This window comes from Phaenicophaeus curvirostris, chromosome 12 (assembly GCF_032191515.1).
Source record: "Phaenicophaeus curvirostris isolate KB17595 chromosome 12, BPBGC_Pcur_1.0, whole genome shotgun sequence".
Classification (NCBI taxonomy): domain Eukaryota; kingdom Metazoa; phylum Chordata; class Aves; order Cuculiformes; family Cuculidae; genus Phaenicophaeus; species Phaenicophaeus curvirostris.
The window spans coordinates 13,287,112-13,299,682 of record NC_091403.1 but is presented as its reverse complement, the minus strand read 5'-3'; the positions used below and the strand labels follow the sequence as shown (position 1 = coordinate 13,299,682).

At 38.3% G+C, this 12,571-nt stretch overlaps 1 protein-coding gene across 1 annotated transcript in view; it reads right to left on the bottom strand.

The window, feature by feature from the left end:
* The window catches only part of MEF2A (myocyte enhancer factor 2A), an 83,629-nt gene extending 71,544 nt beyond the window's left edge, over positions 1–12,085 (bottom strand). Inside the window, exon 1 of the mRNA XM_069867148.1 lies at positions 12,005–12,085. The gene's annotated coding sequence lies outside the window, so the exon portion shown is untranslated. The remainder of the gene's footprint in view (positions 1–12,004) is intronic.
* Between the last annotated feature and the right edge of the window lie 486 nt (positions 12,086–12,571).

Genomic DNA, 12,571 nt, shown 5'->3' with positions numbered 1-12,571 from the left:
CACCAATCCTGGGCAATAAGAGGGCTGAAGCCTCCTGTAGCAGGCACAGATGACAAAATAGGAGAAAAAGCCTGGCCGTGTGTTGGGCGGGCAGACAGTGCATGCCTTTCTCCGACACCGAAGTCGCAGCTTCATTCACCTTTGCTAAAGTCCTGGAATTTCAGGACAGCATCTCAACCCATTGGTACGTTCCAGAAACTAAGAGTGGCAATGAAAGTGCAGATCTAAAGCTCCAGTCATTACACTGAATAGTAAGATTTCAATACTTTTTCTTCTCAAGCAGAAATGTACAGTTTCATAATGAGTGATTGCAGGCATGTTCTCAAAACAGTGGTAATCCTATTAGGTATCACTCATTTAGACAGATACATTACTTAAATTATGCTTAAATTGTCTCCTATTGCTAAAATAAAAGTTAAATAATTTAATTTGATTTAGTATGGGAATACAGCAGAGGAGAACAAGACAAAGACTTGGACTAAAAAGCTTATGTGAATGCCAAGAAGACAAAAAGACAGTTCCCTACACACAGGAGCCATCAGAACCCTTCAGCATTTTTTGCCAAACATGGTTTCACTTTTTTTTTTTTTTAATAGCTTTTTAGAAAGACTTGCTAAGGCAACTTGTGTATTGGCTATAATACAGCCAACCACTGTGTTATAAAAAAGACAATAGCAAGATCCAACTAATGGGTATTAAAAGAAAACACATTCACTGCCATGGGAACCCCCTTAGAATTCACCACTATTTCATGTAGTCTACAGGAAGCTTCTCTGTGCCAGACTTCCTCTTCTAATACTTCTAAGACATAAACAATAATAGTATAACAGGGAGCAAGCACACAGGCAACATCGTCAGCTTACAGCATTTTCATCTAAATAGGCCTAATGGACACATGGTAGAAAGAATACCAGAATAAGATCCCCACCACGTAAGCCATCACTACGGCCAAAGATTTTATTCGAACATTGAAACTAATCCACCGAAAATTCATCGTAAGTACAGTTAATGAATGTGGGAGAAACAAAAAAAAAGGGAAAAAAATCCCATCACACACAAAGCAAAAAACAAAGCATTACAAGAAACATGCCAAATCCAGTTGAAAGTTGAATTGATCTAATATGGTCTAGAAGAACCACCAGAATAATTTTGTTGTAAGGAACTGGACCATACTAAAATGATGCCTATAGCAAGCTTTCAGGAGACATAGCTCTAACAGGAAGAGAAGCAAGTTCTACCTCCCCGTCTTCAGTTAACACTGCAACTCTACCATCCACAAGTGCACCAGCAATACCAGCAAAATAAAAGTAAAGTCAGATTAAACGTTAAACTACACATAGGACATGGCAAGATACTGCCCTTTACAGGAAAAGCTCAAGTAATCTTGCAGCATATGCAAGCCATTAACTCGCAGTTAAAACTACTTTTCTCACTTCCTCATTGGAGGCAGCACATAAAATCCACCTGGAAGTAGCACTCAAAACATTAAGAGAATTTGTTTTCCACTACATCTTAGAAAGTCCAAGTTAGTCTTTAAACAATGGGCTGCAACCTCAAACCCTCCATAATAAAGTATTTCTTACAAGGCATTTTTTTTTAAGTTTTGAGAGACCAAAAACCAAGATCTAAAATTGTCAACACGAAAGTTTTATTAGACTCCACAATGAACAGTTATCAATTCAAAAACAGAAGAAACTTTCCCTGAAAAGCATTTTATGTGTTAAATTAACAGAACTACATTTTCTGCTTAAAGTCAAGAGCAGCCAGAATTTGTACACGTAGCATTAGCTGCTGAGGATCAGAACATTTCACCAAATGGCTGACTGTTGACTGAAACACTCAAATCTATTTTGAATCAAGAAAACACATGGCAACTTGGCATATAATTTTGGGTTTTTTTAACGAACTTCAGAAACAGAAGTACTCTTCAATAGAAACAAAAAGATGTCTACCAGAAAACAGGGAATAAATCATATACAAAGACATTCAGGATGCTGCTTGTGATATCAAGCTCCTTTTCCGGCATAGTAACAAGAAAAAAAAAAAAAAAAGTATTCTAATCCTTTACTCAATATTGTAGTATCTATAACACCAAGTGCAGACCAAGCTCTTCCAAAAATATGCATTTGAAATGAAGAGCTTACCGTTCAGAATTATTATACCTACAACAATCTTTTTCATCAACAGATGCAATTGTTTCCTTGCCCAAACTTGAATTTGTGTCTAAGCAGATGAAAATAGAAAAGAAAGAGGACAATTTCCGAAAGTGGTCAAACCCAGATAGAGTCTCAAACGGGTACATTAATGGTAGGACGCCTTAAAATATAGGAGTCTGAGACCAGAAACATTCCTAAATTTGAAACAAGGAAGAGATTGAGATAAGACAAAGCTCACTCTCTCTCAAGCATGAAAGTTGGTAAACCAAGCCAAATGCACTCAAGCTACAAATATTAAAAAAAAAAAAAAAAGAAAAACCTAAGCAAAGGAATACCCTGGGACCTAAATTTTCTAATCTTCATTCCATTTTACTTGTATCTTAGTTGAAACAATACAAAAGTTTTGTAGTTAAATTGGCTGTTGCCAAATTCCTGAAGGAAAACATCTGTAAATCCTAATACATAGTGGGCTGAAGCATTCCTCTTCAAGATCCAGCCATATCTTCAAAAAACTCTCACCTAGCCCTTCCTTCCTCCCCTGTGGCCCAAACATTGACACATCTCTGTGGGTGCACTACATGAAATCCAATGACTGGGCTGCCCCTTCACTGCTCTGGTATTGTTAACTGAGCATGCTATTTTAAGGAAAGCTAATTCTGCCAGTGAAGTATTCTATAAGCCATTAAGATTAAGCAGAAGAGACCATGAAGAATTAAAAGCAGTGAAGTACAGATAGTACAGAAGCAAGAATTGTGATCTCAGCTATTCAAGATAAAAAGCCTGGAGGATTCCTCTTCAGAATGCAACTCTAAATTTTAGCCTGTACTTACTTTCTCCTGCTTCTAGCAGTTGTAACAAGCACAAAAGAATATTCGCATAAAGGACTGTTGTTCCTTGCACCTTCAAAAAATTAGTAATTCAAGCCCTAGAAAAACAACATGCAAAAATCTTTGTGTCTTGCTTGTAGGCATTATCTACATGCATGTAAGACAGACAGCTACAGAAACAAAGATGCCTTAAAAGAAATAGATCTGAAGAAAAATCCTCAGATTATGAGTTTGTTGCACAGAAAGTTTTCAAGAAGTTAATCAGACCATCTTCTTATTAACATTTCATTAAAGGAATGCACAATGGAAAAGCAGGTTGAAACCTCTTTTGAGAACAAGTTAGACAGTACTTCCGGGAATATTGTGGTAGGTTTTATTACAGAACAATTCCATCTTAAAAACAATATGTTTTAAAAAACGGGATCCAGAAAGTCCTCATAAAAACACTGATATGAGCCTCGCATGGGGAGGTGGTGAGAGGGATTGTAAAGAAATTCATACTATCTCAGAACAAAACAAGATATTCCCTCCACTCTTCTGTTCATTGGGAAGCGGAGAAGAGAGACAGACAGGGGAGATTAGACAAAGTGTTAAAACAGAAAAATCTAAATGGTTTCTAGACAAACAGGTCTTCTGGCTTTCTTTGATGCAAATAAGCTCCTGCTCCCCCATCGCCAAAACACACGCATAAGAGAAGCAAACTGCTATCCAAAACTACATAGAACTATGGTCCATAGTCTGGCAAGGGAAGAAAAGCAGAGGACAGGCAGTTGCAACAACAACCCATTGAGCTTATGTTCTACATCACCAGAATCAAATCCTAAGCACAAATACTGTAGAATTTTGCAAACAGCATCCCAAGCAGACTATGTGGGGAGGAAGAAATCACGAATGTCCTACACAACTGTCTTTCCATACACTTAAACAAGCATCATCAAAATGAAGATCTATCGAAGATTTAACTTTATTCTGCTGAACTAATGAATCTCAGCCTATTAAGTCATTTAGATCAAATCAAATAAATGAAAATCAAAGCAAATTCAGAAACTGAATGCAGAGTTTTAAATCATCTTACCTTTAAGTTGATTTTCATAAAATTAAATAGAAACATATAAGAAAATAACGGTTTACTGATATAAGATTTGGGCATTATAAAGGATGGCACTACATTCTTGAAGACAGGACAGTCCATTTCCCACAGCTTTCTAAACTCAGTTCTCTGACAAAATAAAGTTTATGTGGTCACAGACTATTCTCTTTCATTAACAGCTTCCAATTTAATGGCTAGTTTCAACCAGGTGCAATAGTAAAAGTGTGAATTAGTTGTAAGACTTTTATAAAGTGCTGCAGAATTTCGGACCAGGTGCTTGCACGAAGCCCCTGGGGAAGCACCTGACCTGCAGCGACCAGAGAGGCAGCAGATCTGTCAGACCCCTCAGGCAGTCAGCAGGCACCTGTATGCCACGTGGCCACAGGTAGCAGACCGGTAAAGATATTGAGAGAATCTAAGACATGCATTGTACAGAGAGGACACTGAAAGACCAGGGAATAAAAGAGGAGTTGAAAAATAAGGGAAATTGAAGTTCCCTGAGTTTTATTACTTCCAAAACTTTACTATTACAGTTCAGTCAGTTTTTAACTTTCCTTCACTGTTTCTCCAACCCATATTTTAATACCATAAATAAAATGGGCTACAATACACAGAATAAAAAATTTTCACATAGACATTGTCTTTGTTCTTCTCTCTTCCCCATACCATGTTTCATTTGCTCCTCAGCAACAGTCATAAAGCTGGAATCCTTTTATCTCATGCAATCACACTGGTTATGCTTGCCTAGAGCCAACACTAACAGGATAACCTACAGATCCTTTAATGACTTGCGTCTCCTCTTAGACAAAAATTAGAAGGTGAAAAGAAAGACAAAAAGGTGACAAATATCAATAGCACCCATTAGCAACCTCAAGTTGGTTGTAGCCTAGGCTCATTCTAAGTATTTTTTCAGTCCTGTAACAGGACCCGAGTTAGGCTCCTTCAGGACCCCAACTGCTGCGCAAGCATGTTTGGATCACCAGAGGGTGCTGCAGGGGCTCATAATAAGACTACACAGTCTATCATTCACAGCTTAAAAATAAAGTGTTTTGCTTGGGCCTCTCCTTAATCAAAACATTTTGATATCCCTTCCAATCACCTCTTCTGATGTGAATGACTCCATTATTTGCTGATAAAATCTGATGCAAGTTTTATGTAAGCATCCCGTGCTAAGACACTACTCATAGTAAATACACAGGTACTTGACAACAACAGGGTTCATAGACTAATGCTAGGGCATTCTCAAAAGATAACTATAAAAACAATCATGTCACCACTACCCTTAACTTGACAGTACAGGAGTCCATCCTCTCAGCAAAAACATATAGGAGATCTACAAGTAGAGAAAAAAAAACCAAAAAGACTGCAACCCACTGAAGGAGAAAGGTCTCATACACTGTACATGCTAGAAGTATCTGCAGGAAGATTACTGAAAAGCAGCTAGTGGGATAACTGTGGGCTGTCAGGTTACATTTAATCTTACTCTGAATCCAAGCCTCCTATGTAAATTAGCCTGTAAAAAAAATAGATCAACTAGAAGTCATTAGAAGCATCATTCAGAATGCTGACAGTAATAATAGTCAAAATTTGCAACTCGCCTATAACCCTATTCCATCTCCTGGACAAATCATTAGTCTTTTACAGCACTTTCCTCATATTCTGCATAAAGCATCTAAATGTCTCCAGCATCCAGGAACATTAGTCTTTATACTTTAAAATCCAGACCTTGCAGTCATTTGAACACCACATTTTACTAGTTCCTTGAAGCTATTGAATTAACAGTGACAGAAACATTGACCAATACCTTTTTTTTTCAGAAGAAGAAAAAAAGGAAAAAAATCATTTGACAACTATGATAATTCTTGTTCCCCCCTTCTCTAAAATTTCAACTCATTAAACCCATGACAAGGTCTGGGGGACTTTCTCAGAGTCCTTCCCTGAGAGCAAGTGTTCTGTGTTTCTAACTGATTTTGCACTACAGGCTTGGTAAAGTAATTTTTTTAAAAATTTCAGTTAATTCAATTGCTAAGGTTCCCATTACTCTTTGGATGGCTACTCACGTTAGCAGTTTTCACATCAGTGACAAAGAGAACCACAAGCAGCCACTTAAAACTGGAAATTATTCTTTGACAGCCAACAATGGTATTACCTGATTCACATACTCCTCGTCAATCTTCAGAGCACTTGTGTTGTTAAATAGAACTTCTGTAAGTATACCTGTATTCCACATCTCCAATACCTAGTTAATTCCTGCCTCCAACTACTGATCCTATCTCTCTTCAGCCACACAGGATTTTGCCTCCTTCCCCTAAAGGATTTCTTCTCATCTAGTACTTCCTAATGGATACCATTATACTTTCACTGCTGGCATGTTTTTCATAGTTGAGGCCAAAGATCTTCATACACGTTTCAGTGACAGAAGTTAAGACACCACCATTTGGAATGCTATGAACAAAGATAAGGAGAGCAACAAGAGGACAAGACAAAACAAACAACAACAAACAAACAAACAAAAACACCACCACACAAACCACAAAACCCCCAAAGCTCCAGAAGAAACACAGGAGGATATTAATGAAGTCTCTCAGAGGAAATCCTTTTTTGGCACTTGAAAGCTTCAAGTCCCAAAAGTCAACTAGCCAAGCTAATGTGTATAGTATCAAATCCAGACTACCAAACATAATTTGACAGCCTATAGGCTCAAAAATTTCAGCAGCAAGCACTTTCCCTTTCTGCACACATCAAGCAAAACACTATCTCTTGCCACACCTTTTACCTTCCCCTCTTATACCTTGAAACCAACAGGCTTCTGAGCACAATTTTAAGACATCCAAATTGCAATTAAAACCTCACATCATTACACAATAATTGTAACAACTTTGAGAAAAATAAAAATATTTAGTTACTGAAAAATTCAGTTTATTACTCTCCCTGCATGACAGCATAGTACAAGCACAGGGATAATGGAACATCCCATTTTCTCAAGTATTTTCAGAGGACTGTGCTTTGAAAGCTCACACTGGAAAAACATTTTTAAAGTTCCATATACACCAGCTTATTAGCAGTCATTCTTGTCAGCTTAGTTTTTAAAACAGGATACATGCAGTCATATCAGGAAGAGGGCAGCTGCTGTTAAAGAATGATACCAAAACAAGACATCCTTAACATTGATAACCTGACACAATGTTTCTGAGCTATACTGTACAAGTTTTCCACAACAAGACGATCAATTAAATACAACTTAAAACAACTGGAGAGAGATGCCTACTTAAAAAGACCAACAGTTTTTTTCCTCAGATGTCAAAAAAGGTATTATAACTTCTTCCTCAGTCTCCCGGACTCAAAATACTGCAGACTTTGCATGGGGGTGGGGATGAGGAGGGAAGTCACCTTATCTCAACACCTTTCAGTGATTTCTCTAATGGACGCTGCCAAGGCAAGTTTGTCCTGCCCTGGACAACCCCCCAACTTTTTCTATGTGTGTGTATATCTGTGAGACTCTCAACGTTCAACTACTTGCTTACTCTCTTCTCTTACATCTGTCTTTTTACACTTACAACACCCTTCAGCACATCATAAAGTACACCAAATGATCTCCTCTGAACTCTCTCAACTCTGTATGCAAGTATCGTCAAGAAAGAAATGTTTAACAGCATAGCCACAGCACAGCTCAGTTATAGTTGTGCTTATGTAATTACACAGCTAAAAGTTTAATAATTTATTCCCCTTGACCTTCCAAACACTAAAAGTGATCACAGAAAACTGGAAGATAAAGCCTGTGAATATTGGTACAGCAATCAATATTGATACTGACCACAGTCAAGTATTGTGGCAGGTATCAAGACAATATATCCACTTTACCTATTCTCACAGGTCTATGGTTAGCTTTCAAACAATAAAACTAACATTAGTCCAACTCATGCAATTCTAAATTACAGTGCTGGAAGCAATCTGGTTTTCAAAAATGAAGCCAAGTTTCTAAAACACTTGAAGGGATTTGAAGTAAATGGAAAAAATCCTTATTCCCTTTTATTATTGTTGTAAAAGTATCCTGAGCACAAACCCACTCATTCTACACTACACCCCACCCTTTTAGGTGATCTCCGACCAACACAGAGAAGAAAAAAGAAAAAAAAAAAGAAAAAAAATACAGTAAAAGATGCTTTGTCATCAGTGCCTGGTACACAGATACTTAAAAGTGAGCACTTCCACAACTATTGCTTGGCTGATAATTCCTAACACTGACTTTTTAACTTACCATACTTAAAATAGGCACACGACAACACTTAGTAACTATCAGTGAAGGCCAGCTAAGCACAAAGCAACACAAAACGCACTTTCAGGTCTCTAGGTTGGCTCGTGAGAGCTTTGGAGGAATTCAAAGTCTCTTCAGGGACAGAGACAAACATAACTGGGAGACCTACCTAATTAAGCATCACTAACATTTTGAATATAAAGCAGTTAATTCCCTGAAAAAAATAATTCAATTAATCACACACTTATTAAGAAGGATGTATTTTCTTCCATCACATGGGCACGCCTGCACTGCTACAAACACGGGGAACAAAAAGCACAGTCTTCCTGTGCAAAAGATTCTATCTTCCGCTGCATCGAAATCCTCAAAAAAGACTGGACACAAAATTTAACTATCTTTACCCAGCAGTTGTTCCTGCCCATTTCTTGACTGCAGCCACAGATTAAGGAAAACAAGAAAATTACCATATATGCTATTTAAAATATTCCAATTCAGTGACTGTATTGGCAGGACGAGGATTGAAATTTCAGGAACAGAATTGTCTTACAAGATGTTAGTTTCTCTTTGGTGACAAATGAAAATGAGAGTATACAGTACAGAGGTTTACGTTTCAGTTAAAGATAAAGAAAACTGGAAAAACTCTCACAGAATCATTAAACCTAAGTCTAAACAATAGAGGGAACAAACAAAAATAAGACGACCCTTAAGATGTAAGAAAAAAAATCCCTGCCTTTCAACTCCATAAGAAATAACTTGAAAAAAATATACCATATGAGGGAGGTAGTAGGAAGTAGAAATTTAGATCAGATACATACTCTAAAACAAACAAAGCAAACTACACTACTGCAGGCTAAAATATAACCCTCCACGGCATTATTTACTGGCTGCTATTTACTGGGGAACACATGCCGGGCGGGGAGGGTAACTGTCATATCACACAGTTAAAGCCTGCTTTTAACTCCTAATGATACTCATTAGATACTCTATCCATGACCTCAAATGTGCTTTGATTAGCTGCCCGAAAGAGTTCCTGAAATCTTTTTACTGGACGGTCATCAAAATTAACTGAGGGAGAAAAAAATCAAAAGAATGTTCTGCTGTAATCTCACAGACTTCATAAGACACCAGAACCACCCTGTAGCCACTCAGGGAGCAAGTTAGCTATATTTAGTTATCTAAGGATCTGACTGCACCTCCAGAAACTTTATTCATTTCACACAATAGGAGAAAGAGTTAAACCAAACCCACATTCAGCATCTTCTCAATAACACCTTGGCTAGTTCATTCAAATACTTATTTTGTTAGCCTTTCAACACTAGCGGTAAAGCATACCAGAAAAAAGAGGAATGGTACATTTACTTTTCCTGCTTACTTTGCCAGAGCTGAAGGAACCAAATGTGAACACAACACAACAGGCACCAAAATTCACACCGATAAATCACAGAGATTTTGACTTTTATTCCCTTTGATCAACTGAAGAACACATTATTACACATGTGAGAGAATATCTTTCAAATACAAGAAATGTAAAAACTTAAATAAAGCCACTTAGTGCATTAAGAAGCATGTAGGTCACCATAAGATGTTCAAATTAATTCAAAGTGAGTTTTGTTTTAATGAGAAGAAAAAGTATTTCGCAGTGTTTTGCACACATTACCAGGAAGCTGTCATGACTGAATAGGCCTAAAGCCCAAGTTCAACACACAGTATTTATTCCTGTGGTCTTTAAAAATAAAAATTAAGAATTTGGTGAGATGAATAAAATGCATTAACGTTAATTTTTAGCAAACCATTTCTGGAAACTGACCTAAAACACAGACATCTCTCATGCAAGGCAAAACAAACTACAGCTATTTCTTATTTGGGCAAAAAATTTTGTATCCAAACCGATTTGCACATCACAGAGCATTATGCTACACCACTTTTAGTACTGTTAGAGAATTCATCAGCTGTGTGTTGTCAGACAGCATGACTGAGAGCAGGCAAGGTAGCATGTCATTGTTCATGCACTGCTGCCATGGTGCTTCTTTTCTCTCTGAGGCAGCACTTGGGCCCAGAGCATACAGAATGATATCAAGAAGTTATTTTAGAACGTTAGCCAAGTTTCTCAGATAAATCCTCTAAGAGCTTTGCAGACCATGTTAACTAGTTTAAGGTAAACCACATGCACTTCAGCTTCAATAAGGGTTCTAAATAAGAGTTTTTCTGCCATAAGCCATTTTCTTCTCCAGAATTATTTCAAGTTTTAATTCAGCCAAGCCCTTCTCATCTTACTAGCCCAACATGTCAATTCTGTAGATCAATTTACCTAGCTCCACAGCATCCAATGCTCACTCATTTCTTCATCCTTTCTCTCACAAAAAAAAAAACAACCTAACACAAAATTATAGGAATCTAAAACCAGATATCTACGCATATTCAAAGCACTTGGTGGGACCACTTACTGGTAGAGGTGAGGTGTAACCACACCTGTTTAATTACATGCTTAAAAATGGAGAAAAACAAGCAAATATACAAGCTAAAGGCTAATATATTTCTATCACAGAATCTGCAAACACCTTCTCACAAATAAAGCATTAGGAATGCTAGAATATTAAGCCTGGTTTAGATGAGCTGCAGTGGCAGAAAGCAACTGCCATCTACACTGAAACTATCCTGAAGTAGATCCTGTCCCTCTCATTGAAGGATTACTCTTGCTCACTGACGATACTCCTCTACTACTACTGGTGGACTATGTCAACTACAGATTTAGAAAAGAATTATGGAGGAGAAAAATAACTAACCAGGGCACTAGGTTATTTTCCTTCCTAAATTCCAAACTGAATGCCCTCAGTCAAACAAGGCTCTTCTCCAACTGGCCAGCACTATTATAATCTCTTCACATCAAGACAAATCGTTCTGTTCCCTCATTTTTGTTTCGCCAGCTGAACAAATACAGAATTTTAGAATATCAGTTTGTAATTACACCCTTTAGTGACAAGTGTTAAAACTACATTTTTATTACAATTCATCTAAATTATGTAATTGAAAGACATGTCACTTTGTACATATTCTAGCACGTAAATAAAAATAAAATTGTTTAAAAGAGGAACCTCACACTTCTGCCCCAAATGAAAATCTCTCGTTAAAGAAAAATAACCCGAAATATTACATTCTTAGAGGTAGAAATTAACTTTTAAAATAATTGTTAAAAGACAGGCTAGATTCTAGAAATGTTGCTCTGACACATTTTGCGCAGGTCGTTTAAACACTAACTAGCAATAACAAGGCAACAGAAATAGTTATCAAAATACAGGTACCTCGTTCCTAAAAATGATGAGACACTTGTACAAAGACTAGTCACGCAGAGACAGTTAACATAATTAAGTTTGAGAGTTTACAGCCTAATGCTATATAAAAATTTACCAAACTCTGAAAAAGGCTTATAACAAATACCATCCATATTACTAGTCCCATAGCAAGCCACATTTGTTTCCTTGTTACTGCCTACAAATTATTCCTTTTTGTTGCTCCTTTGTACTGGGCAGAACCCCTTTCTCCTACTGTCCAGAATAAATGAAGTCCTTCACGACTATAAGACGCAATGTTTTCACACTTAGCACTAAAAAAAACCCTCTTCTTAAACTGTCTTTTTTCCTCTATAATTTCAGAGTCGAGAAACAGGAGTTTTAATCACCTGTCAAACAAGTTACTACGGCTTAGTTGTCCTAAGCAAGTCCATTCTCTTCGCCACTCAGCATCTCAAAAGCAGGTAAGAATTCACTGGAAAACGCAGACCCATAAGAAGCAGAGAATTCACAGTCTTCCCAGTCAGAAATAGAGCAGCCTCATCTCCCGCACGGAGGTGATGAACACAAACCCTCGCCGAACAGCCCAGCCGTACCCTCAGCCTCCCCCTCCTCTGGACAAAACCCCCTCTGGTTCGCACAGAGGCGACGGCTCACGGGGAGCTGCTCCTCCCAGCCGCCACACACCTTGCTGCAGCGCACAACTCCCTCCCCAATCCCTCCCGCCGCGACCCCCAGCCCTTCTCCCTGCCCTTTACCCGCCCGGGCTCCGGGGAAGGGGGGGCGCTCGGGTTGTTTTTAAAGGTGATGCCGCCGAGGCGCAGGGCAGGACCCGCTTTCCCCGTTGCCTCACACCCCGCTAGCAGCGCCCGGGCCCCCCCGAGGCCAACGTCCCAAACAAGTACGGATCCTGCCCCCGCCCCCCCAGCTCCGCTGCGATCGGGACGGGAAGAGGG